This window comes from Diprion similis, chromosome 6, assembly GCF_021155765.1.
Source record: "Diprion similis isolate iyDipSimi1 chromosome 6, iyDipSimi1.1, whole genome shotgun sequence".
Classification (NCBI taxonomy): Eukaryota; Metazoa; Arthropoda; class Insecta; order Hymenoptera; family Diprionidae; genus Diprion; species Diprion similis.
Window position 1 is genome coordinate 22,078,076 of NC_060110.1, and position 26,671 is coordinate 22,104,746.

The 26,671-nt window shown below is 46.4% G+C and overlaps 1 protein-coding gene across 1 annotated transcript in view; it reads left to right on the plus strand.

Moving 5' to 3' along the window:
* The window catches only part of LOC124406704 (protein dachsous), a 230,667-nt gene that overhangs the window by 153,237 nt on the left and 50,759 nt on the right, over positions 1–26,671 (plus strand). The gene's annotated exons all lie outside the window — the stretch shown is intronic.

A 26,671-nucleotide genomic window follows, 5' to 3' on the forward strand; every position in this document is an offset into this window, starting at 1 on the left:
TGACTTTTATCGACCAATCACTCTGTGATCCCGTGCAGGAGCAACTGTAACACAGGTTAGGCCGTTCTAAATCCAACGGCAAACTGTTCTTTTGAGAAGTCAGTCTGGAGGCTCTCCGCTCTTCGACACCGTAAAAATGTGGATTATTTCGCGTTGATTGAATCTTTGAGTTCCTAGAAGAGCGTGAACTACAACCGGCCCTCCTTCAGCTGCCCCGTAACTCCAGAATCCCTGGTATTTTCGAGCCCTAGGTCTTCCTCCTTGGTCTGGACCCTCGATGTCATGCCCCTTCGGCCCTCAAGTTACGGGCCGCGTCGTCGTCAGCCTCTGTCTCCGATTTCCTCACTTTCTATCCTTCTTGCCACTCTTCCACACCCGGCAAGTCAGACCCTGGTAAATTGGGTGATCCGTTATCGAGCTAATTTCCACTCTTTCATCTGCCTGATCCGATGTCGTGCGAGACGATTGAATATCTCAATGCAAGAAAGTTCTAAAATGCCATTTTTTATCCGATATACCTTTTCACGACACGGCGATTCCATCCTGTCATCTCGGATCGATGGATGGATGAATGGACGGACGGATACTATTCCAGAGGTTATTTGTCCAACGTGAAACTACTTTGTTACAGTTTACACTTCCATCCATCTTTGTGTCTCTCTTGTGATGGTTCTCCGTTTCCGAAACGAGACAAACCTTTCGCAGCACACGGGCAAAAGTTGTCACAGAATCAAAAGATGTTTAATTTGAGCCACGGAAGAGTCAGGAGTGAGGAATGGGTACCTAAGTCTAGCGAGAAAACTTCGGCATCATTCAATTGATCTCGAGGAATGTATTGTTTTTCCACTCCTCTTTGTGAATGTTTATTTTTAAACAGAATGAAAAAGATTCGTTCCGGCACTTTCGGATTTAGATCCTGACCGACAGACCATGAAGAGAGCCTTCTGAGAGAGCCGACGAAGGATTTTTCTCCGTATAACCCGTATAGTTCAGACCTGACGGTAGCAGCAGCCCGGAGGGATAAATCGAACGAGCTTCTGCTGGGAGGAGGCTCGATTAACAACTCGATTAGATCCCAAGATCGAGCTCATCGGGTATTTATACGTCATTCGGCCTTGAACCCAGCGGACAAAAAACCTCCACCAACTTTCCAGAAACCATCAGTACACCCATACCTCGCGTTTGTTAGTCGCAATGCGACGAACGTGTAGATCGCAAACCCAATCCAGCTAGCAGCTGGCGAGCACTGAACGTCGCCATCAATCCTCCGGGAAGATCTTTCTCCATAACCTCACCGGTGGCATCGGGATGAGGGACACTGGTTTCAATAAGGCAAGAACACGGCTCTGTAAACCGCAAGTCATGTTGGTTCATTACGTCGCCTCACGCGAGAGTGAGACGGCAGTGGGTTGGCCTACCTCCACCGTTACCGCAACCCGTATAAACGCGAACTGGTGCGTTGCTTTGCCTTGCGAGTCGACTCGAGTCGAGTCGAGTTGCGTCGGACAATCAGACGCCTAAATATTGCCCAGCATCCAAGAGCTGGTTAAATATTAACTGAGCTGTGAAAAAGATATTCTTACATCAATTCGCACGAGCAGATAACTTCAGTAACCATTACACACCACTTCGGCTCAGTGTTTCGGAGAACTCATAAAGGGTCCGGATGATTCCTCTGAAATTGAAAACAATTATGCTGTCAAGATAATGGGCACCGACAATCTTCCGGCACATATCAAACGAATTATATAAATGGTGTTCCGAATCGATGAGACACTACCATTTGATAGTACCTTAACGAGAACTTGGAACTCGATTTAAAAAACCTCGATGACTTGTAGTAATCGTTTTCAACATTGAATCTCTACGCGGTTATGGAGAATTTCTAGTTGAGATTAAACCGAACACCAATGAAAATGTGAGGTAAAGTCTTCTTCTCGATACCAAACGTGAGAGAATATCAGGACGGGATTTCAAACTCCATACCACATCCTTTGATCACAACGTGGTATACGAGGTTTGTCAGACAGCAACACGGCCTGGTCTGCATGTACGAACGCTTGGTGAGTTAGAACCGTTAAACCTCTAGCGGTTATTGCACAGCTAATTGGAATCTAGTGATCATAAGTTGGCAAGAAGCATGTATGAGGTACGCAGGCAGGTCGGAAGGCCGGCTGAGCTTTGCTAGGCAGCAGTGTAGTAGCCACCGCTGGATATTACTCCAGCATTACTTTCGTGCATAGTTAGAACACACTAGTTCGATACTACTTCGGGATCCAGCGTCGTTCGGCCATCTTCCATGCGTGCATGTATCGAGTTAATACGTCGAGCAGGGTAGATTTACGGCTAATTTGGTACCGCCTACTTCGGAGTTCCAATATATCGGACATCTCCGGTTGCGTTCTAGCTGCTCGCCTAAAAATATACATCACTTGTCCGCATCATGCCAGCTGCATTAATATGCCCCACAAGTTATTTTCTTTCCACGTCGAGAGTCGATGAATCGATGAACCAAGTTGGGCCTCTGATGTCCGAACGATCAACGTTCTTGTATATAAATTCTAAACGATCCTCATTTCGTTCCAAACAGCAGAAGCAGGTCTCGCCTTTCAGTAGAAGCGAGGCAGTTTACATTGACCCGAGATACAATCATTCCGCAAAACAGAATGTCCAAGTGTGCGCCAATTCCTGCTGAAAAGCCGCCTCGCGATCGAGGAACTGATGACTCTGATCGTCCTCTCGAACTCCTTGCTTCATATATATGGACTGAGAGACAAAGATCGGTGTAGTACCACCGGACGTCGTGTAGTCTCCGTTTATAGCCGGTATTTAAATCGTATCATCTCGCTGCAGTGGAGTGTACACGCGGTGAAAAGCGAACGCGTTGAAAACGTTTAACACTTTATGCAGATGCAAACCGAGATTGCTGCAGCCTGCACTCGCATACTTGCATATTCCAACGGGGAGAAGGCCATGCACGTACACAACGACATTGTAGCCCAAAGCGTAAGACTTAGCACGCACATATATATCTTCCTACGCTCGGATCGGGCCAAGAATTCTGGGTTCTAGGCCGGGTAAATCGGGTTCAACAAGGGCGTGAGATGGTATAAATTTACGGCAAATATCTCTGCAATAATAAGTGACATGCCGACGAGGCGTGACGCCGTTTTCGTTTCGACGCGCAGTGCTGTAAGACGATTCAATCGGTCAAGAAACCCTGAAGACCCCCGCGTTCAACTGCAGCCTGGTTCTTTGCAACCTTGACAGGAAAAATCTTGTCAGCTTTCACCGCGCACCCGCACCTGCGATGCAGTTTGCGCATCAATTGGTCGGCCGACGCAGGTGATGCCTCTGCAGGTACATAACACTTAACGGCACGCTGCAATTTTGCCGGTATAATTCATTGCGACTACTCTATCTCGAATCACTCGAACCTGACAGCTATATCTCCTTACCTGCGTGCCGCAGTTCGCGGCGAAGCGGGGGTTAAAGAGAAGAAACAATTTAGCGCCGATTTTTATCTGTAACAAACTGCTACTTTATACTTATTCCTTCTATACGCAGCTTGCAGTTAAATTATGACTTGGGTTTCACCAGTGCGTAGGTATATACAGGAAGTTCACAGCTCAATTTAAGCCGCTGATAAATACGGACTAACTCTCATTTACCGGCCAATAATAATGACGAACTTACGGTCGTTAGTATCTCGACTCCCTGTAAGTATTCAGTAAGCTATCACCATGAATTTTCCATTGCTACGCTAATACCGCATGATCTACAGTTGGTAACTGGATGCTGATGCGTGGCTATGGGATCCTTGATCAGCGAGAAATCCAATGACAAAATAGTTTCGATCGTGAAAAGCGTATTATTCTCCGGGAAATTATCATCACACGGACTCGTCTGCTTCTGTATAACCCGCGGAATACCTTTGAGATGCGGTAACGGAGATTTGTCGACGAGTCGGTGGTAACGACCTTTCCGATTACATCAGGCACTGGCCGGACGCATCCTTGACGCGGCCACGGGGTGCAGTCAAAGGCGCAAGATGCGGCGGGGCCTTATTCCATATTTCAAAAGAAAAACCTCCTCTACAGTGTCGCGGCGGGAAACCGGGCCCCGAATTCCGTCACGTGTTATTGGGACTCCGCAAGTGACATTTTGGGGCCGGTCGACGCGTCACCGAAGGCCCCACCCCTGACGGACGCCCGAAAGATTAACATGGGCACGCGTGCAGCCCTTTTCGTGTTTGGGCCAGCGCTAAACCGCTGCGCGGCTCTCTATGAAATATGCATCGATGCCGCGCATCCGGTCTGCGTCAAGGTCACGCTTCTCCGCCCGGCTGGAAATACCGTCCAAGGAGAAGAAGAAGAAGAAGAAGAAGAAGAAACGGAGTCTGCCGCGTCGAGATCGATGGAGGCCAGACTTCCCGGTCTCCCTCGAAACGGTCCCCGAAGGGAAATTTAAATATCACTCATTACTAGCCCGACTACGGCAGCTGAAATTCGAACGAGATTTCCCGCCCCTTCGACGACACTGCGTGGCCCCACTTTGCATCGGTTCCACTACGCATTGGGCCCGCGGTTCAAGCATGGCGCTCAGGACCCACGACTCGCTCCGGCTCAGTCGTCGTCCTCTTATCTCAGGCTGGGCGTCGTTATGACATGACTGATCGGCACATTAGCGCGCTGATTAGTCGAGCCTTCTCTCTGCGTACATATCCGAATACTTGGAGAGAGGGACCCAGTTCAGGTTATGGGTATGGGTATGGGCATGGCACTACCGATGCAGCGACGCGCCTCTCAGCTCGCCATCGCTGCTGAAGACCAATAAAAATTGAACATGAAAAATAAAGAGACGACAACACTTCCCATGACTTCGTCCCGGTTACAACGAACAACGACTTAATTAACGACAGATGAGTCCGCCTGCCGCTTCAGCCCCCTTCCTGCCCCTTCCAATCCTCCGTCACACACGGTTCGACAAATTCGACACTCCTCAAAGTATCCAATCATCACTTCGCTGGCACCGCGAACACGATTTTTGTGGATTTTACGTCCATGCATTGATACCTGTTTCCATATAACTGAACGGGCTTAGCTAAGATTTCTTCTTGCTTTTATTTATTTAATACGAATTAGGATCTCATGTACTAAAAAAATCACCTCATTAATCGGATTGTACTTCTCGATAAGAATTTGAAAAAAGAATTGAAATAAATCGGATATTTTCGGATCGATAATTTTTTTTTCCCATTTCACAGACTCTAATTTTTCATCCATAATCGAACCCGAATGAAAACGTCAGTTGAAAAAGAGTTTGCGAATTCGCGGACATATCCGTTGATATCGAGGGGTAAGTACGTACAAGCTGCTTCATCGGATCGAGATAAGTGCGACAAGCGGATCGTGGCTGGAGGGAATAAGAATTAGCCTCGCATAATTCATCATCGCGTTGATATTAATGCGAGGTAGCCAGGACCGCGAACCTGGTGGACAGGGGGCGCCGTGGGTACGGGTATGGGGACACGGCGTACTCTCGGAGATGAGTAGCGATAGGAACCGCCGCCGGAGCCGCACTCCGCGCATGAATTTTATTGATGATGAAATACGCAATCGGGCTGGATCTGGCGTCGCTTCTTCAATTAAATATAAATTATTAACGGCGCGACAATATTTTCACCAATTAAACGACTCCCCGCAATTATCCCCCCCCGCAGCTTGGTCGCTGCAGGATTTACTCGTCTTCGCCGATTATCATATGCATGTGCAACTTCGCAATACCAACTTCAATACTAATTTTTTAAACCTTTTTTCCGTGTGTTTCAGGTACGTAGGTCACGCTTACTCGCGTTTTGTCCGGAAAGTGAAATACATGCAGAATCCGTAAGTAATTGTTTGAGTGATTCTTGAATTAGTATAATACGAAGAAGAAAGAAAGGTGAATTTCTATTTTTAACGCGACGTACCCGCAGGACAATACCGCGATCTGCCGCAATTCCGCAGCTTTGCGATCGTGGCCGAAAAAAGTCGAAAACGTGCTGATGTCGAATTTGTTAAAGCGATAAGGCGGAATCGACAGTGAATTAGCGAGGCTATCGTCCTCGCCGGTCGTTCGTATTTGGCTGGAAGGTTCGAAGCGGCACCTGGACGAGGTGCGGGGAATTCGGGACGTCGCGGGGTATCTCGGGGCGCCGGGGTGGAGGAGGGTCTTTGGAAAGCTCGGCCGGGTCCGAAAGCTCGGCCGTTTGCGCAGACGATGCCAATCTCCGGTGACGCGCGTGGTGTCCTGGGCGAGGACGAGTAACGAGGCGCGGAGAATTCGGCCCTGCGTCTTCTCCGTAACCTCGCAGCGCGGCGGCCGTGTGGCGGAATTAAAACACCGAGATGAACGATAGCGCAAACCCAAGATTCGCTCGCTGCCACAGCCGAGAAAGAAATATTGCCGATCGGCCGCAATATCTGCGCTTAGTCTCGAGATCCTGCCGCCTGTTGTCCGCCGGATTGAGTCACCCGAAACCCCAGGATACCCCACCGGGCTGAGAGCTTACTAGCTGCCGAGTAACTAATTATCCAGATAACACCGCGAAAGAAGCGTAGATTGGCGTTCCAGCTGCAGCCGCGAGGATTCGACTCGCTTTATCTGTCACTCGCTTTCGCCCCTTCGCCAGACTCCATACAACTTCCCAGAAATCCGTCCGTTCAATATCCCGATCGGAATCGCCTCACTCTATCGCTCTTCCCAACACCCGGGCCTTCCTTTTAGAAATATCTTTTTCAGTCGCTTCTCACATTCGTTATACATTCTTAAGTGATCTCGCCGTATGTGGAGCGATTCTCGCACTGTAGAATGCTCAGAGGTAATTTATCTAGATTTTTGCGGAAAGGGTTGGGAGTGCACAAATTTGCACAAACGTTGGCACAAATCGTCAACGCTTTACGAATCAACATCCCGGTGGAAAATTATTCGGGCAAAGATTTCTCGCAATAATATATGTGAGCACAGAAATTTGTGAAATGAAACCGATCTTCGTTCGAAAAAATTCAAATATTCCGTATCAAAAGATCGACAAAGAATTTCAATGAGACTCTGAAACAAAAAATACTCAAGCATGGTAGTTGCTGGTAAAAATAGCTCCTTGAGATAGGCGGAGATGGTCAGAAGTGAAGATACTCTTGACGGAACGGATAAGCCTTCTGTGGTTAATATGCTCACTGAATGTGATCCAACTTTTGTATAAGCATCTATTGTGGCAACAGTGGTGCGATTGTGAGACTGGACTCATGCGGGCGGTCGTTGTGTATTGATTCAATGGGAATTCTTCACCACTGTTTCTTTTCTTTAACGTGAAAGGTAATAAATCTCTCGAGACGCAAGAGGCGGCATAAATTGGGCTAAAACGTTTCGAGGAACTGCGTTCATCTATCCAGAGACTATCCTTGTGCACGCACACCGTGACCGCGTGCAGGGTAACTTTCTTTGTCGAGGGAATATGCCCACGACACGCGTGTGTGAAGCGATCGGCGCGATATTGCTTCGCGTATTTCGGAGCTCACGGGACTAGCAGACTCCAGGGTGCAGGAACTGCGAATTTTGGGTCCGGTGTTCGGACCGGGTAGAAACCGGAGCAACGGCATAGGTTGGGGAACTCTATAGGTTTACGAGTCCGTAACGAGTCTGCGGCAGTTTCTCATTAGCGCGCGGGCCCGACGCACGCGGCGGTTTTTCTGCCAACAAATTATAAATCGTTTTTATCGCTTTCAAAATTGCTAATCAACCCAGGAGCATCGTCACGCGGGATCCTCTTCGGCTTATTATTTACGCGTGAGATTTTGCGCACTCTGTTATATACAACCTGCACAATTTAATATCAATTTTGGGCCAGCTCACCACGAGCCTTCGACCCGGTTTTTATTACCCTAACGCGGATCGCGAGATTTTTGAGGGAACTCCACACGATGCGTGTTTTGCCTTGGAACGCGTGAAAATTTTTATTCTTTCTCTTTTAGAGTGAAAGGAACTGCCAGTGATCACGATCGTATTACACCTACAGCCGGTTCCGCATGTGTATACATATCTACCTGCAAAGATAATTAAAAGAGAATCTAACCAAGGCTTCGAAACGGTCTAGGCTTGCAGGCTCTAGCATAATTACGCCAGTGCCATCATTAATTTTCCACCGTAGTATATTCAAAAGTTTTGACAAGCTGACATGACGTGAAACAAGAATCTTGACAGTTGTCCAGAGAGTATAGCGGGTACCTGCTTCGAGGCAGGCGCAAACTCGAGGCCAGGCAGCAGCCAGTAGCGAGTCTTCCTCTCGTTCAAAGACCCTGTAAACCCGGTACTAATTGTGTTACAATTACACGCGCCGTAAAGGGTTACAACACATCCGAGCGTTCAACTTGTCGGCTCTTAACCTCCGAGCCCTTATCCATTTCACGTGGCAGATCGACTTCTAAACAGCTGCCGCAAAATCCCGAATCAAAGAACCGGGATCTCGAACTCGAGCACGATAATCGAGGAACGGAAGAGGGAAGAATCGAGGCGGTAATGAAGTGGGCTACCTCATCCGGCGTGTGAGCTGCTTCTCTAGGACGCGGGGCGTATATATATTGTAGCGCTTATTCGTTCCTTACATTTCTATACAACATTAGAAAAGGTTTGGACGCGCGTTGATTGATCGGTCCCAATATAATGAGGGCCGATAATGACCGACATGGGACAAGGCCCGAGGAACGGAAAGCGATGGGTCCCATTGATAGCGACGACCAGCCAATACCGGGATACACGGGTCCAGCTTCTTCTCTTCCCGTCTCTTCTCCCCCCTGCGTGCGAGGGAGCGCCTCAACCCCACCGTAAGGCGTATCTTCCTCACGTACGACGCCGGGTTCTCTGTGTAACGCGACACGTGGTCATGTGCACCAGGGCCGTTTCAAAAGATAGTAGCGGTCATTCTTCTCCACGTTGGGATCGGGCGGTGGCTGCAAGGACGAATCACGAACCATCGGCCTTATGGCTACTGCTGCTGTAAGCACTGCAGTGAGATGTTCCATCGGTCCAGGATGTCGAGGATGAGGACGATCATCGGCGCTGATCGATTGGCCGGCTTTTCATTGTCAGGGCGACTGTTGACCCTCGATATTCACTCCAGGGTTCGATTTTGATCCTTTAAAGATACCGGGCACTGCGGGTACCGCGACTCCGACGCAGCCTGATATCCTCCTTTTCGATGCCGCCGCCCGCCGCTGTCACGAGGACCACGATCTGGCCCTCATTGGTCGACGGGATGATGTTGTCGAGGTAGTGTCGTCGCTATCTCGACACGAGAGGGCACTTACCCACCGATAACTGCTCCTCCGGTCTTGTCCATCCGCGGCGCCGCAGCGATCCATGGCACCGAAGAAGAGGGGCTGGCCCATCCGGACCGACACTCATTCCTGAATTCGGTCTCTCAGCCCCACAGTAATGAAATGTATATCGCCCTGGATAGCACCTATACGAAACGGCAGCTGACCGCTAGCCACTTGTAATGAGATGAAAATTATCCTATAGACCCCAAAGTACCTGCATTTATGTAAATCACCACCTATCGCGGTGCCTTTCTATATCGACGTTCATCCACCCTCGGCTTCCTGCACCTATGCACACCCATCTAAGTATTCATCAAATCATTCCACGAAGACACTTTAATGTCTCGACTGTAGTTGAATTTTAGTTTTTTATGGTTGTACGATTACTTTCCTGAATTGCAAAATTTCACGGAATCAGAATTTTGGATACTCTAAGATGTGCAAAGTACTTTCTTTGTGTCATCGTAAGCAAATCTGATATCATATTAGAACAAATTTCATCGTGACTGACTTGATCTCAACAATGATCTTGAGATCCTGTCACGCCTATCAGACATGCAAATGATACGTCATTCATATTTTGATTGGTTTCTCATGGTGTGGGGTGAGATGCAGGTATCATTGTCGATTGGAAAAAAGGACTGAATCGAAATAAGGAACAAGCTGTGGGTGGGCTGAGTACAAGATCAATGTCGAAGTTGACAAGTGACGCTTTCGCTGAATGCTTCTAGGCATAGAATTGTGCGATAACTGTTCCAAAGCGGGTAATAAACGAAGTGGAAACGAAGTTCCTTCACCGAGCGAATGCTAATTAATTCACCGTCCGAGATTAAAGCTCGGGCAGTTTCGGGAGCATCCATATTGTCTGCATGTGTTTTATCACGCGACTCAGGGTTTACGGGATAATCATGCTGCGCGTATAAGTACATGGAAACCATTAGTTAATCAGGTAAATGGCGGATCTTTCAGGGTGAAAAAAAATTATAACCTAATTACCGTCTGTGCGTGCATACATCTCGACCATTTTTATTCCGATGCAGGCGTTAAGGAAGCGTTGGAAATAAGGATGAAGAGGAGGAGGAGGAGGAAGAAAAAGGACGCGTATTCAAATTTCACCGAAAGACACTCCGGGGCGATAAGTCCTCGGAATGCGAAATCCAGAACCGGCTGAACAGCGTGAACCTATCCGCGAAGTGACGCCCCGTGGAGTTCCGCGTTCCTCCGAAATCCCAGGCAGAAGGGAAACAGCCAGGGTGAAAAATAGGATAAATCGAAACAAGGACGATGCTGCGGGAGTGAATCGTTAAAAAGGGGGCAAAATCTTGTGCATGAGAGAGCTCTTTATGCCTCGGACGTATTAAGATGTAAGTTTTCGAGGACTAATAGCGCGACATTAGTCATCTCGCTCGCGCCACCGATAAACAAATGGACGCATCAATAACGGGCGAGTTATTTCCAACCAAAGGTGCGAGAGCATCCGGGCCGCATGCGGAGCGCCCGAAGGATCCGCGAGTTTTGTCCTGGAGCGCGACGTGCCCGAAGATGAAATGAGGCTGCTGCCTACGGGATAATTATATCATTGTTTTAAACAAGGCGGTAACGGCGCGCGGTCGTTTCTTCTCGTTGTAAATAATAATTAAAACTGGTTAACTCCCTTATACTTCTCGATGGAAACGAGAGTACTTCTCGAAAATGACTCGTTAATTACCCATAAATTGCAATTATATTACCGCGTTCTTGGAGGCGCGGCGGACTTGTCGAGCCATTATATCCAATCAATGATTCGGCTCCGGTTAGATTTAGTGTTTAATTACGTGGGTACCAAACGTGAAAGTCCGCGGGCAGCAGATAGAAGCAATACGCTTTCGGCCATCGCTCGATCGCTCCTCAAAGCTTCTGTCGCCAGGCTCTTCGAATTTCAGGGTCACTGATCGTGACGTACCAGTTATACGTGTTAATTACAAATGCCCGGTACGTCAGAATCTAATCGGTGGCCCCACCCGGAGAGCTTCAAAGGATGAACGTTCCCGCCTAACCAAGACTATAAATTCTTCGGGTACATTAGCGTGTCTTTTTTTCTTGTCTGCTTCACCTCAAATGCAACCTTTTAACCGTGTCACGCATATTCCCCAAACGTAACGGCCAAAAATTAGGGAAAAATGGAGAAAAAAAAGGTTCAGGTGTCGCAATTTATTTCTCGAACGTTACTTCGATCATTTCATATCACAAGAGTCCGACGGTAGTTGATCCATTTTTTTTTTTTTCTCATTCCAATTATCTTCTTAACCTTTTTCTTCAGGCGTTGTCCATCAGCGCTATCAAAATTTTTCTCTCGCGAGAATAATAAATCTTTCCATGAGGCACACTTAAATCGGGCAAAATCGGTGCGCTGAAAATTGTTCGCCGTGATATTAGAAGCGTTTTGGTGTATAGGAAGATTTCACGGTGAGTAAGGATCCCCCCGATTGAATTTGCCCCATGGAGCTAGCCCTTAAACTCGGGCACCTTTCTTAAAAGGCCGATATTCCGGAGCTTCGTTTATTATGCTTTAGCACGGGGCCCACTTATGCTAATTTCATAAGGCCCCGTGCAGAGTTCTTTTATTTGGCCAAACCAAAATTTGCCAGCACTCAACCCAGCTGTCCGACAATATGCGAACTGAATTATAATATTTTTAGGAGAAAATCGCATGACTTATGGCTGACACCAATTATGAATGACACTAACTTTTCACTTCAAACAAGAAAAATTATATTCAGTAAGCGTGACATTACGCCTACTTCGAAGTCACCCGGTGCAGTTCGAAGTGCACTGGAATACCAGGGCTCGATACTGGGCGAAAAGTGTGCAGACGTGTCCCTGACACATTGGGTAGATAGGAGAACGCAAAGATGTTTAAAATTTATTGGCAGAATTTGATTAATGTTTTGGTAAGTCGGGATACCTGCTCTCCTCCTCCTTATTCTCCTTCGCCGCCTCATTCTATTCGCTTCGTTGTCTGCAGCCCCCTCGACGATGGGAATGGCTCGAAAGAGAAATAAGGAGGAAGCAAAAGGGGAAAAAAGGAGAGTCAAAGAGAGAGAGAAAGAGAAAGAGAGAGAATAAAACTTGATTATTCGCCGAATAGCGGGAGAGTGGGCGAGTCGAGTTTCGTCGGGTCCTCAACGTTGCCTTTTCTTAAGCTAACCATTAAATTCGTACGTTATTACTCCTCACCTTTTTTCTCTCGGTGTTTCGATGTTATTACTCTCTCATTGCTCTCTACGGCTCCTCAATTTCGCGTGAGAATACCAATTTAATACATTTATCCGCGAAACACGATCGCTTTTCATCAGTTTTCGACTTCAAAGGTGAAAAATAATCTTCATCGTAATAGGATCGTACTCGTCAACTACATCTTCGACATAGCTGATTATTTCCTGTGTTAAACACAATCTAAAAAACCGGGTAGATTTTAGCAAACAAGAAGAATTAAGGGTAATCGCTAAGGTGAGGTTAGGAAACCACGAACGACTCATGCACGTATAGATTTGCACAGTAGCACAGCCTGAGGCGCCGACCAACGCGGTGAAGACCATCTCCCGTTATTTATCACAATATCAACTCATACTTCGTGCTCCGTCAGCATCCCACACAGTCATAGGCGCCGATGGGTGGATATAAGCAAGCACCATGGATTAACCCGATCGACTTGATTCCAGGCTTCAACGGCCGCGTCGCCGCTTCGGTTGTCTAAACTTGGAGGTTGGCGACTACTAACTCACAATCAGAGCTAATTGTTTTTCTCCTGGAAAACTTATTTGAGTGATTGAATTTTCTAAAAATTCCGCAACATTTGAGACGAAATTTTGATTGCGATATTCGTATTGTAAAGTTAAGACTTAATACGTGAATTGTCTAATGAATAGTTGGCCTCTTTATTAATGAAAATTCTGACCAGTGAAATCTATATATTATGCAAAAAGTATCGATGAGAAGACATTTAAATATTTGCAAGAGAATGATCCTATTCTTATGCCGCGTCGAGAGAAGAAGCGTCACATAAGCTAGGTATATCGTTTTTCCCGGGTAGGTCCAATTAACTCGAGCGATTGTCGGCGGTGAGCAAAAACGAACCGCGGGTGCACGTTATATGACTAGAACTAATCTCGACGGCGAAGGGTATGCGAGAAAAACGCGTCGGGTGTAAGTAATAATCGGAAAGTCCTGCCGTGCTGCTGCGGCTACTGCTGCGACTGCTACAGGTAGGTAGACTTCTGCACGCGCGAGCGAATCGCACTTCATACGCGGATCGAGTCAGCGCGCGTTTACTTGCGTGCAAAAATTAATGCCCTCGGGTTTCGCCGTGGATGAATCGGCGGGCCTTTAGCTCGGCCGCCACGCGGCACGGCGGCTGCGGAACGTCGAGTTCGCACCTTCGTGAGAAATCGCTACTAAATGATCCCTAATTCCCTCGCTTCACTGCCGCTTCCCGCCGCGGCCCAAGGCTGCTGCCGCAGAGCCGCGCAACACTTGCGCATGTGGGATGCACTCGGGCGAATAGCTCGACGCCCAGCGCGCAGTGCGCAACGCCTCAGCGCATGTGCAGGCGCTAATTGATAAGAACGAATGCGAATGTGTGCGCAGCCCTCGCTGGTCTACCCGCGGTCTTCATCCTCATGGTCATAGTGTCGTAGAAGCCATCATCGTGTCTGGCAGTGCCCGGCAAGTAGTTAAATGCTTGATTAACACGCTGATTGAGTGCGGTAAGAAATCGAGGCAAGAACTTCGCCGGTTGCGGTACGTGCGGTGCGTGCCATTGCCGAGAGATATTGCACTTATTAAATCTACGCGAAAGGTGGCAGGACTCATGCTTGTATTTCTCTCGGGATTGACAGCCGATGACGATCATGAAGTGGACCAACCGAGCCCTGATCTTTACTTCCGGATTACTTCAGACTGCGCTTGAATCGCTGTATGGCCTCGTCTTGGGCTTTCTTCGGGGCCTGATTCTGGACCACATCACAGACAAATATCTTGCGATCTCTCCTTGTTTTTCTCCTTATTCTTCTTCTTCTTCTTCTTATACGGGCTCCGGAGTACAATAGACCATCAGCAACGATCCGCGCCCCTGACGCATCGTCGCGGGCGTCTTCGGGTAGATGGCGATGAAATCATAAATCGGCAAACACAGACCCGCCGGCACTGATAGCGAACAACCAATAATTATGCTAATATGCCCGAAGAGGCGGCCGGCCATTCGTACCCAGCTTGCGGTATACCCACATATACCAGCAGGTATCTCTATACCTTCGAACTATAGGTCGAACTATAGGTGAACGCTGCACGCGTCTCTGCACCTTCTTTTCTCTCTCTCTCTCTCTCTCTCTCTCTCTCTCTTTCTTTCTCTCTTTCTCTACTATTACTGCAGTTCTTAAAACGACAGGGCAGAATTGTTTCAGGACAGAATTGTTCATTGCATTAATTTGTTTTTCTTTGTTTTGAATTTGGGATCCATCTTTATTGAACGGATAAACTCAACCAAATCGATACATTCATACGATGGAAAAAACAATGAGGAGAGAATTCTGAATTCCACGCATAGGAGTGAAATAATGAAGAGGAGATATTGTTAGTGTTTTTCTGAAAATACCACTATGACAATATTTGAGAACCATTCACCTGCATTTAAATAAAATTTGCGATAAAATTTAGGCAACTTTTGTCTGTAGCGGCAAAAATTTTGCAAATCCGTGACGTAAATGTATTCTACCGACAAATTTTACTGAAATAAATGTATTCAAATCTTTCCAATAGATCTAAATTGTCCAATAATTTATCTGGCCATGCAACTCTGTCGAAGGTGTCTTGATCTCCCTTTACAAGCGGAAATTCGATGCGAATCAATGTGGAGGTACATATCCTCGCAGCGCACACACAGGCTACACGCATCGTGGCGTAGGCTAACGTCATAAACAGTCCGAGTACCTACCTCTGGCGTTATCGGTGTTGTATACGACGTGCATTAGCTGAAACTACAAAGTTTATAGATCAGTGTGAAGTACCGGAGGGCCTGACGGGGGCCCGGGCCCCTCGCCTCGTAGAGAAAGAAATGCCAAAGGTGCGAAAGCCGTCCGCCTACGCGATTCCGCGACCCGCGTTACCGCGGCGGTGCGGTGGGACGAATTTCTAAGATCGTCGGGTATCCGTCGAACCCGGTACCCGGAGCTCCGTTTCCCCCAGAAGATGGCTTTCGCTGGCCACGATACCTCGTTAATTCAATCCCAGATAAAAATATTTTCACCCATACTTTTTCAACTGCTCCTTGTATACATACGTCTGGGTGGATCCGCGCTGCGGGCAGACCGCGAGGTGGGTCTCGCAGTGGTCACATTAGGAAGATAATTAGTGACTGTCAACCCGAGTGTTGAAAGACATCTTCTAATTATTTATATTGGTAATTCATGGCTTCGGAGAATATTATGGTAATCCTCGGGGTATATTATACATATACCTATACACGTACACTTATTAAGACGGTGAGATTAATTAAACGAAAAACCGTGTTTATTTCTCGCTATATATATACATATTTCTCTCGAGCTCTGATCGCGGGATATCCGTTAAATTGACCCACTTCATCGCTCGCTGATAACCTCTTTTTAGAGATATTAAAATCTTTATCTATACTTTCGGTTCTCACACAATTAAAATATTACAACGTGAAGATTTCAGCGGAACTTCGTTCTCATCAACCTCTCGGGTCCTATCTCCGTAACGATCGTCTAAACTTTACCGTAAAATTTCAGAACTTGACCGGATGGGAAAAAAATTTCGAGAAAGTTCAGAAATTTTATTTTTCTCTCGCTGTATTCAGAAGTTTTCTCCGTTCGTTTATTCCTTTCGTATCCGCAAGTCTCTTCGCAAAAATTTCACAACATGAGGTATTGACAGCATTTTTTATTGTTCCATACCCGGCACAATACCCGTTGCCATTCGGGGGTGCAAGGAAACCCTCAGTTAGACGCTTCGGGTTTAGATCAAGCCATTACACGAGCGCCAGGTATAACGCGATGGAGCTTCGTCCTATCAATTCTCTTATCGGCGTCACTAATAACGTCCTACTGAACCAGGAAGGTCGTTTTTCAACGCGGTAAAATTAACCGACACAGAAGGAGGCGAGACTAGGTGATGTCGGAATAGACGTATATATCCTTATACCATAGCCGTGCGACAATTCTAAATCGTCGTTCCTATTAACGGGAGGAAATCCGTGAACCCGGGCTTCATGTTCGTTAATGACTTTGTCGTTGCTCCTCGGCGAATAACCCGTTCTGCGTCGAATCGCCTCAACGCACATTAATCCCTTACACCCCGCTCGCTACTCTCTAAAAGTGATATTACCATATGCTGAAGTGCTCAGTAACATTTGATAACGCGCTCATAAACTGAGCCCGATAGGATAAAGGCTATATATAACCAAATTATTACGACTATAAAACATGGCTCGCAATTGCAGCAAGTACCATTATTTACAGGATTTAAATATATAAAATATAGAGCACACGTGTATTCAGACCTTCAAATTATTTCCATTTTCATTTTCACCCGTACACCAAAATTCTACAGAATAAACTCTGACTCTCCGTGAAAAAAACGTCAAGATGAACACGCTCCAAAATCTTTTCATTTCAACTTCCCAGAGAAATCTTTCACGCTATTCTGTAAAAGAATTGAAAGTTTTTCAGATTTCGAGGGTAACGTAAAAAAAACATGAAATCAGGATACGTAAAATCGATTTTATAAGGTATTGACTGTTGTTATAGTTTCTTGCGTAATAAGAATTCAAATAATGTTAGTGAGGAAACATTGAGGGGGGAGGGGGGGAGTCAAGGGGCTTAAATTAAGAGAATATCACCGCGAGTGTTATCAGCCGAATGAACGTGTTGAACCGTCGTCGTAGCGGTAAGTCGGAATCAGAAGCCGGTAAGTTATTCGAAAATGGGCAGGAATCTATTAAGATAAGTGATCGCTACCCGCGCGAACGGAGTACCCGCGGCTTATTACGTAGGTTTAATCTATCCGCGGGACTATTTTTATGCCTAAAAGACATTAAGCCAGAGCCCTCCACTTGTGATCGTTGCTTGGACCCCGTTTCTAATCTACAATACTTAAAAGCGGCGTGAGATAGTCTTGCAACGCACGGTGGCTCAAGGTCGTGGAAATGAAAACGAGACTGTAATTTCTTACGGCTTATTAATAATTCCACCGCGTATCATGCAGGTCTCACAGAATTATTTTAATACACACGACGATTTATTTTCCACTCCTTGTCTCATTATCCGTGCATCTCCGTGTTTTGACACGAATTTAAGAAACTCGAGTCTTTCGCTGCTGCTTCGTTACCTCGTTAAGAGGCGTTAATTACCGCGTAACAATTATCTCGCGCCATATGGGCAGTCCAAGCTGAAGCTGCGCTTATCAGGACCAGAGTGCAAGACGTGTGTTCTCACCTTGCAGACGGAATTCAAACCTCCTTACACGAAATTCTTACCTCTTTGAGAAGATAACCCTATACGCTATAATTGTATCGTGTTCGGCGCAGAAAACCAGTCAAGGAATGGAACAGATGTATAACCTATGTACAGCCATAATGCTACACGTAATTACGTACCACAATAGAGCTGTTAATTACAAACGTTAAGTGGCGTGAACGGGGCCCTCGGGAGATTGGGAATAATTACTATTGATTAATTACCTACATTTATTGAAATATTAAGCCAGCGTATCTTATATCGGACTCAATTATTTCTGGTTACTAGTTCAGCTTTATCACGCTGCCTTGGTTTTATATCGAATTCTTCCCGAAAGTTGAAATTGCGAGGTTGAGAAGATGTAATAAAAATTTAGTCTCATTATCAATGATTCGAGTTAAAGGAACGTAGGTACACAATAGTTAGGTATACCGCGTGGTGTGATGGCTTGAAAATGAAATTAAATGATATAGGGACTGAAACGTGAATTAAAATATTTGTCAGGAAATAACGAGAGGCGTTGACACTTTGCCGAGGATCGGAAGAAGGATGCTGAGGGGCGGCAAGAGGGGGATAGTGGGCTGGACCGCAGGTGAACGTATTTATAAGCGAGAGGATAGAACGCCAAAGATACGGCTTGGAGATAAAAACCGGCACTTAGTGGTAATAAATTTCTCGGCTATTCGATGCTACGACTGCCCCCCTGACTTTGCCTCTGCACTCTGCCGAGTAGTTTCGTGGGCCTTCTCAACCACTATCGTTTATAGACAAGCGTAAAAATATTCCAAGGTAATTATAAATCGACGTCGATTAATATAATCGTAACGAGAAACGTTCAGTCGGCTATATTGCATGCCGTTGCGTGTGATCCTAAATAACCGGCAATGTCTTGACCCCATAAACTCGGATGTCTCGTCTACCCTCCATTGATTTCCATCAGACGAGCGAGATTTACTCGATTCCGTACAATTTCACCATTCTTTTTTTTTTCTCTCAGAGGTCGATCGTCGATTAACTTGGAAAAAATTTCACAAATCATGCAAAAGAAAGAATACTTTTGAACTTATCTGTTATTCGGTGGAAATATATTTGATCAAATTGAATATATTGAGAAAATGGGATTTTAAAAACTTGAAATACATCTGAAAAACTGACGATAAATCGCCAAAACTTGATCTGCCGCGATGAATTTAAACAGTCTTCGAGCACCGATGGAACGCCGTGAGTCCGGGATGCATGAGAGGAGAAAAGATGAACTTCCTGAAAAAATACTTGATGAAAAAAAAGCCTTCGAAGTTCGGTTTGCCGACGAAGCGGAAGAGAGTGAGGCGGGAGAGAAGTATCTTAATCGGCGACCTCCGTTAACCCGGTAAAGAATTGCGGGTAGTTGTTTTCGCGGCTGAGTTGCGGCCTGCTTTTCGTTCTCCGTTTGTTTCTCTTTCGTTCTCTCTTCCGAGTTCAGGACAAGATTCAGCCAGGTTTTGAGCATCAGTCTGGCCCCCGCGAGTCGGAACGTACAAGATCAATCTAAGCGTGGGCGGTTGCCCAATAATAAGAAAACTGGTTAAAGTCTTGTCCAAGCGAAGACTGCGGCTCGGGTGTTCGTGTGTGCGAGGTCTCGGTGCCCAGAGAGAGGAAAAGATCTCCCATGAAGTTTCAAATTTCAAAGTGAAGAAGGTTATATGCGCCGGGCGTCGCGTCGAGGGAGAGACGCATAAGCGCGTTTCTGCACCGCCTGCGTTCCGAATAACGTGTACGGGAATAAATTCAGAGAAATCCACCCCGACTGCCAGCGAAAAACGTCCTGGTGACAACGAGACAAACAAGCACCATTAAGAGAACGCTGAATTGGCAAAAGAAAAAAGCAAGAGGTGTGAAAAATCGAGGGAAAAAACTTTACCGGCGATTTAAAATATACGGGGCGAAAAATAAGCTGGAAACGAAATGAAAAAATAATAATAATAATAATAATAATACATTAAAAAAAAAGAATAAAAAAACACCCCGAGCTCACGTCGAACGGAGTAGCTAACAAATTGTTGGGCATGCTTCGCGTCGCGGTAACTTGACAAATACATATTAAACTATTTTAATGAGTGGTGACTGCGATTTTTCAACGCAATTAACCGACAGCTACCCGCGGTGGCCGCGACATGCTTCCCAATCCATCGCTCGCGATTTAACACGCACGCTGCATTTCTCGCTAGGGTCACGCGAATTGACCGCCTTTGTACCCTCACTTTTCACTCTTCGTTTGCACTCTCATTTTCGATATTTTTAATCTTCTTGGCTTGTACTGAAAGTCCTTAAAGACTCGCGAACTTGACGTGTATTATACCATAAATCGGCTTTTCATGAGTTATGGATTGAACATAATTTTATTAAGTGCAATAAAACGTACGAACGTAAAATGAATTCGGAATTTTAACTTGTGGCTAACTGTCCATTACCGAAACTGTAATAATTTTTTTGTTCCTACTCTGATTTTTGAATTATTGACACTCAAAGTAACACTTTTACCCGAATCGGAACCAGTACAACTGTTTAGAACTTCGTGTATACTCACAATAAACGTTTATTTTTGGTAATCAAATTTTATTTCACATTGAATAACTTTCAATAAAATTAGATAAAAAGTTACTCTCACACCTCGAACGAATAATTCAACAAATTGGAATTTCTTTGAGTAAAATTTGAAGAAACGCTTTTCTGTATTCACTCTTTTTTCACTCATCACTACAGTTATTAAACCTCAGTTTGCGGTTTCCCTGAACTTTGTAAAATAATGAAGTAACTAATCCACATCCGTTCGTCAGGATCAAGCATATAGGAGACCCGATCAACGAATCTTTTCCCTCGAATTTTCGTCTGTCAAAAAAAACGACGACGCAGTTTTGTGTGCCGGGTAATATTCTAGGCAAGAATCTTCGGCCGGTTCCCGCAAAAGGAAATTCGCGTCCCTCTCGGGGAGAGGAGAGGGCTGGAGAGAAGAGGAGAAACGGGAGGCTGGGAGTCCTGGATCGTCCTGCGCCGTTGAACTGGTTACGCGACGGGAATCCGGCTTGCTCGCAAGCTCTTCTCAGTCGGGAGTGAGTGACAGCTCTATGGCGTTGGTTGTAGGGTCTGTTGGGCCTGGTAGCATTGTGCGGAATCCTTCGCGAGTCTATAACGCGCCGCGCCTGAGTAAAGAGACTCCTACACAAGCGCGTGCCAACCTGCGTGCCGTTTTCGTACACGACTGTAAGGCCCCGGTGCAAGATGAGGCCCTCGACTTGCGCTCGCGCTGGTTCCGTTTAGTCGGAACCCCGCGTATCATGCAACGCTTGATAGTTTCATACGCTGTGCTTAGAACCGCTTTGTGCATGACGTCCGCCGCAAGGACCTCCGATCGTTTTTTGTTGTGTAATTTTCTTCTTTTTTTCTCAGGGATCCTTGCGGTACATACATTCTCAGCCGAGCTTCTCGCCTCGTTATTCTTCTATTCCTTCTTCGCTTCCTCGTTTGTTTATTTATTTATTCTACAATGGAGGCATAACGCGCTGCGCACTGTCCATCTAATTACACGCGGCTTGTGCCGCTTACTCGGCAGCCTCATGCTATTCGATTGCTCATTACCGCCACCGAGGGTCGAATATTAATTTATCGGACAAAGAGCCTCCTGCTCAACTTCCTTAAGGAACGGACAATAGGCTCGTTGAATCGTACGTTTAGAAAATGAAAACAGGAACTGAAAAAACGATTGTTTTCTTAAAAATCGTTTCTATTTTATCTATTATTCAATATTTCAGAAAAAAAATCAATTAGGAATATTACAGCCATTAAGGAGCCGTAGATTGAACGACAGCAAAACGTTTTATCGTTGTACGGTCAGTTTTTATTTTTTTTATTCATTCATTTTTTTTTTTTTATTAAATGAGGATTGCCTCTTGGCTTGAATAGTAGTGACAACATAGATGTAGACAATATCTAAAGAAGTGATCAAATTTATTGGGTATAATTCACACGAAACTGTACAGGATAGAGCTTACGGAATTTAAAGTATGCGCATTTTTCGCACTCTCAGTTCGATTATACATCGGCGTTGGAAGTGGTTTTACAAAATTCTAAGCAAAAGTAGCTTCTACTTCAGTATTTTCGTTGCTATATACGACCTCATCGTATTCAAGTGAATAGAGATTCTCTGAATAATTAATTATGCCAGCGTCGGAATAAAATAATTAGGGTAGGCGATCGCTACTGGGCGTGTGATATGCGTAAAAAAAAGGAAGAAGAGATACAGAGGAGAAAGGAGCGCGAAAGGGATAGAAGGAACGATTAAAAGCGCGGAATTCTGATTACACGAAGTATCCATCTGCGGATATCTAATCTTCGACAATATACAGCGTTGACTAAGCCTTCGCAATGGGTATGTTAATTGACATTTACATATGTCACTGCGCATAAGTCCTACTTAATCTTCGCAGCTGGGCTTTGCGTCACCGAAAACATATACGCGTTGGCACATATTGCATCGTCTTCATCTTCTTCTCTTCCTTCTCTCATCGCGACGATTTAACCGACCGCAGTCTCACATCGATAAGGCACATGGATTAGGAGCAGAAATTTATTTCAAAGTTAATTAATTCCACCCGAACTTAAACAATCTTGAAAAAAACAGGATAAAATGGATTAACATCGGAACGAAGAACGCTCAACTTCAGTCGCTGGCGCGTCCTCGTCGGAATGGCCGAACCGGAAGCCAAGCTACCAAGAAGATCCGGCGGCGTTACGTGGTGGTCACTTTTTGCGTCAGGATGTGAAGTCATGAAGAGCGGATAGAGCCGTCGGAGGCTGTACAGTGTAAGCCATTCGAGGCATCCGCGGCGCGCGGCTGACGGAGTGACGTACCACGATCGCGTCTCTCGCTCTGCAGGGCAAATAGTCCGTCACAAACCTTGACTACTCGGGAACGGCAAGCTTTTTCATTCCCTCTATCTCTCTCTCTGTTTCTCTATCTCCGTCGGTGATCCAAAGACGCCGGCATGGCATGGTGCTGAGGCGACTCCTATAACGGCCGCTCGTTAAATCCACCAGAGATCGTAACACTGGCCCGGTTCTGTCATCCTCGAACACTCGGCACACTCCCGTCAACAGGTCCTTTGTACTTCCAGTTTTACTGCCCGTCGGCATGCCAAGATTCCTTCGATCTAGTCCCGTAAGCGGGATACTTCATCGCGTTCCCCAATCACAACCCGGCATTCGTGTTAACCTGTAGTGTCAGAGAGTCTAGATATATAGCGGAAAGTCAAGTGTCCACTGCGTGTCTTGTGTGACCTTGAAACCCCGGAACCCGTTCTCCTAGTCCAGGGTTTGGAAGCACCTAAAATCCGGTCTGTATCGCCAAAGGATTCAAGTGGTGATATCGAACTTGCTCGAAGCTGCTAGCTAGTCCATGCAGACGCACTCGAAGGAATGCGTTTCAGGCTTGCGCGTATTAGCGGGGATACCAATACCATCAATTTCCGTCGAGATTCCTCCCGGTGCATCTGGAGATGTTGAACACAAGGTACCAGCTACGTAATGCCTAGGTGAGCGCTGATGCGTACGCAGGATACGAGTGCCGAGCGCCTGCTCAACACTGCGGGGGAATGAATGGTGCGCTGGTCTTGCGCTCGACGATAGGTGAAGAAGGGGATTTAAAAATGAGCCCATCGGCACGGCACGCCACCTTCCACAAGGCCCAGTATATCGCGGTGCAAGCTTGGCCAAAGGGAGCCGACACCGCTCGGGTGGCGATGCGTTCCGTGCGTAATTATCCGCGTGCGGGACATCCGGACACCACCGACGGGGCCCGTGCAGCCTCGTCCTTCATCCTTTGCGTGCATCCAACACTCGTGAAAAACTCTCAGCATACCAGATGCGCCGCGGTCCCGCAGTCCTCCGCGATTTACTGCGATAACTTTTCCTCGAGGACAATTTGTAACTGTTGCTTTTTTCTCAAGTTCCTAGTAGTTATCACAGCTGGGTAAACGACTCTTGCCGTGGCTTCACAAGCCTCGGAATAACGGTGCGTAAGCACAAGTTTAATTTGTTAAACCTTTGATAACCGAAAGTTAGAACCTGGCTCAAAGTTGCGCGGAAATCGTGGAACGAAGATTTATTTTCCGAATAATTAACGTCGCTGTCTTCTTATCTTGTCAATCGACAGTTCTGTTGTAGGATGAACGTAGGTACCGTTTTCAGCCTCTCAAGTTAACCAAAACCCGTCCTTTTGCTCTACTTGCAATCGGTGATAAATACGAACTTTGACTGTCGTCGAGTTATAGAAAATATTACACAGTTTAGTCACCGATTACAGCTTCCGAGTATTTTCAGTCCGCTAAATTTTCTCTCCATCTTTCTTCGACCTGTTCTGACAAAAGTTTTCCATCTTCACCAGTGGAACAATTTCGATATCAATCTTCGCAGTGCTTCTAAAATGTGAGACCACCAGAAGGGCCCTTATGCACTACCTTTGCATTGTGCATCCTTAAAGTATGCAGCATCAGTGGAGGGTGGCTCGAGGGTGAGACACGCTGAACAGATACCTTGGGATTCGCAGATATCCACCTAACTATATATAATACGTTTTATGCATGCTCGCACGAGAAAAAGACGGTGTCTAAAGACGGCAGCGCGTCAGAGCCAAGTTGGTTCAGAAGAAGGTCTCCGTACTTTATAACCGGTGTAGACAACCGCCGCGCCGTTGCGCGATTGTGCGTTACACAGGCGTATACTATATGCTGCAGGTACATGCATAGAGATGAACGGCAAACGCATCTGAAATTGCATGGGTAGGTGTACCACTCGGATACTCGTTGCGCGCATATATCGCCGGGATATGATAGATTCCTTTATAAGCTCGTTTTTTTTTTTGTTCTTTTTTGTTTCTTCTTTTTTTCTTGAATGCGGCGCGCGCTCCTTTATTGCGCCCGCGTGGGAGAGGATCCTCGGTATCCCTTCGGTGTCCCTCTCGCATACTCCGTGGAGAGAAATATTACACCTGGAGTTAATTCATCAAAGTGCTTCAGCCGGCGAGTCTCGAAGCCATTGCCTCAACTCCTCGACGGATGATTATAATTAACCCGCATTCCGGAAAAATATTTTTTTCTCTACCGTCTGCCGCGCAGGGACGCGGGATTTTCCTTCCGGGACCAGCGAAGCCCTGGACTAAAGAGACGGGCCCACCCAGATGGGTGTACAGGCCAGCTAAACACGTGATTTAATCCCGAAGCAGGCGTTCGCCGTTCCGTCAAATCAATCGCCAACTCCTCGTCCGCGACTTCCTGGATAAAGGCTGATCCTAAGCCCGGTGACAATATGAACGTCAATATTCCGCGACGCGTGCCTCGATCGACGCAGGTGCGTCAACGTTGTGAAATCCGCGAAAATTATTCATTTGCATTCGTAGAGCCCATCAGCAGCCGCCGGCTGGGCGCATAAATTCAACTCGCACCACAGACCTGCCGATTGGTATTCAATGATCTAAGAACGCGTTGTTCTAGCCTCATCGGTCACAGTTCTCTTTATCATGCGTTCACTCACGCCCCCACATAGCTACGGTTAATCGAATTTTAAAACACGTACGACTCGGTGACGCTTTATGCGAGACGTTTCGAAAATACAAATTATGTTTACGTTGATACACCGTCGGGTCATGTCTAGGAATACGTTATTTTTTAACATCTATAAGCCATGGCGGAAAAGTGCCCAGAAAATGTCGGAATTACCGAAATTCAGTTTCATTACTCGTACCGGTAATCAATCCCTCCGAATTCACAAGCATGGAATTTGAAAAACTGGTCTTTCAACGCCACTAAGAGATGCCAGAGATCTCGTCTCCTGCAGACACTGGCAAAACCGCGTAGTCAGGGTCGCATAGGAATTGCAGCGGATTGTTCTCTCGGTGCTCCGATTGAAATCGATATTCTCTTCTCAAGGCCGGTGAAAACAAAACCAATAGAACAATGCGTTTTACAATCTACGTTGAGCGGCTACGCCGCGGATAACAGGTACAGTTCGGTGCAGAAGTGTACTGGATACATAAGTCGAGAGCTATAGAAATGAGTGGAATTAGTATAGAACAGTGAGAGAACCGGCTGGGAAGTCCTGAACCGTTATGCGATAAACTGTGTAATTAATAGAAGTTTACCAGGGACGCGCCCCTGTGAAAGAAAGTACAAGAAGATAAAATCGGAGCTTTTCAAAGAGAGAATCATGGACTGCAAGTGAACGCCGTTTCGAACCCGAACGACTGATTCAGCGTAAGGTGCGTTCCGGACGGTTGTTTTCCCGGAGTGAAAACACAGATAATCCATCAATTATCACGCAGCTGCTATCTCGGAATCGATGAAAGGAAAAAACGGCCTGGTAGAAAGTGATAGCCTGACTCCACGGCGTAACGAATGGGGCTGCAAAGCGGTTCCGAATTAGTCGAGCAGATCGTCGCCGATAAGGCAACGCAGTAATTCATTAACATGATTGTCGGGGTGGAGAAACGGGCCCGATTGGTCCCCGTTCCCGGTCCCCCTGCCGTGGCCGTGAAGCCACCCCGAACGAAAACTCGAGCTGCACTCCACTCTTGAGGTGGCAACAGTGTGGCGGGAAGATATTCGACTGACCGCCACTAAATCATTCGCGGACCGGACTCCTGCTTTATTATCCGCTCGTCTCCACCACTCCCGCTCTCCTCTTCTCTCCTCTCCTCTTCTTTTCTCTCGGGTTGTCTCGGGCAGGCTACCCTGCGCTCCTTTCGTCGAGACCCTTTCAAAAAGATACCAGATC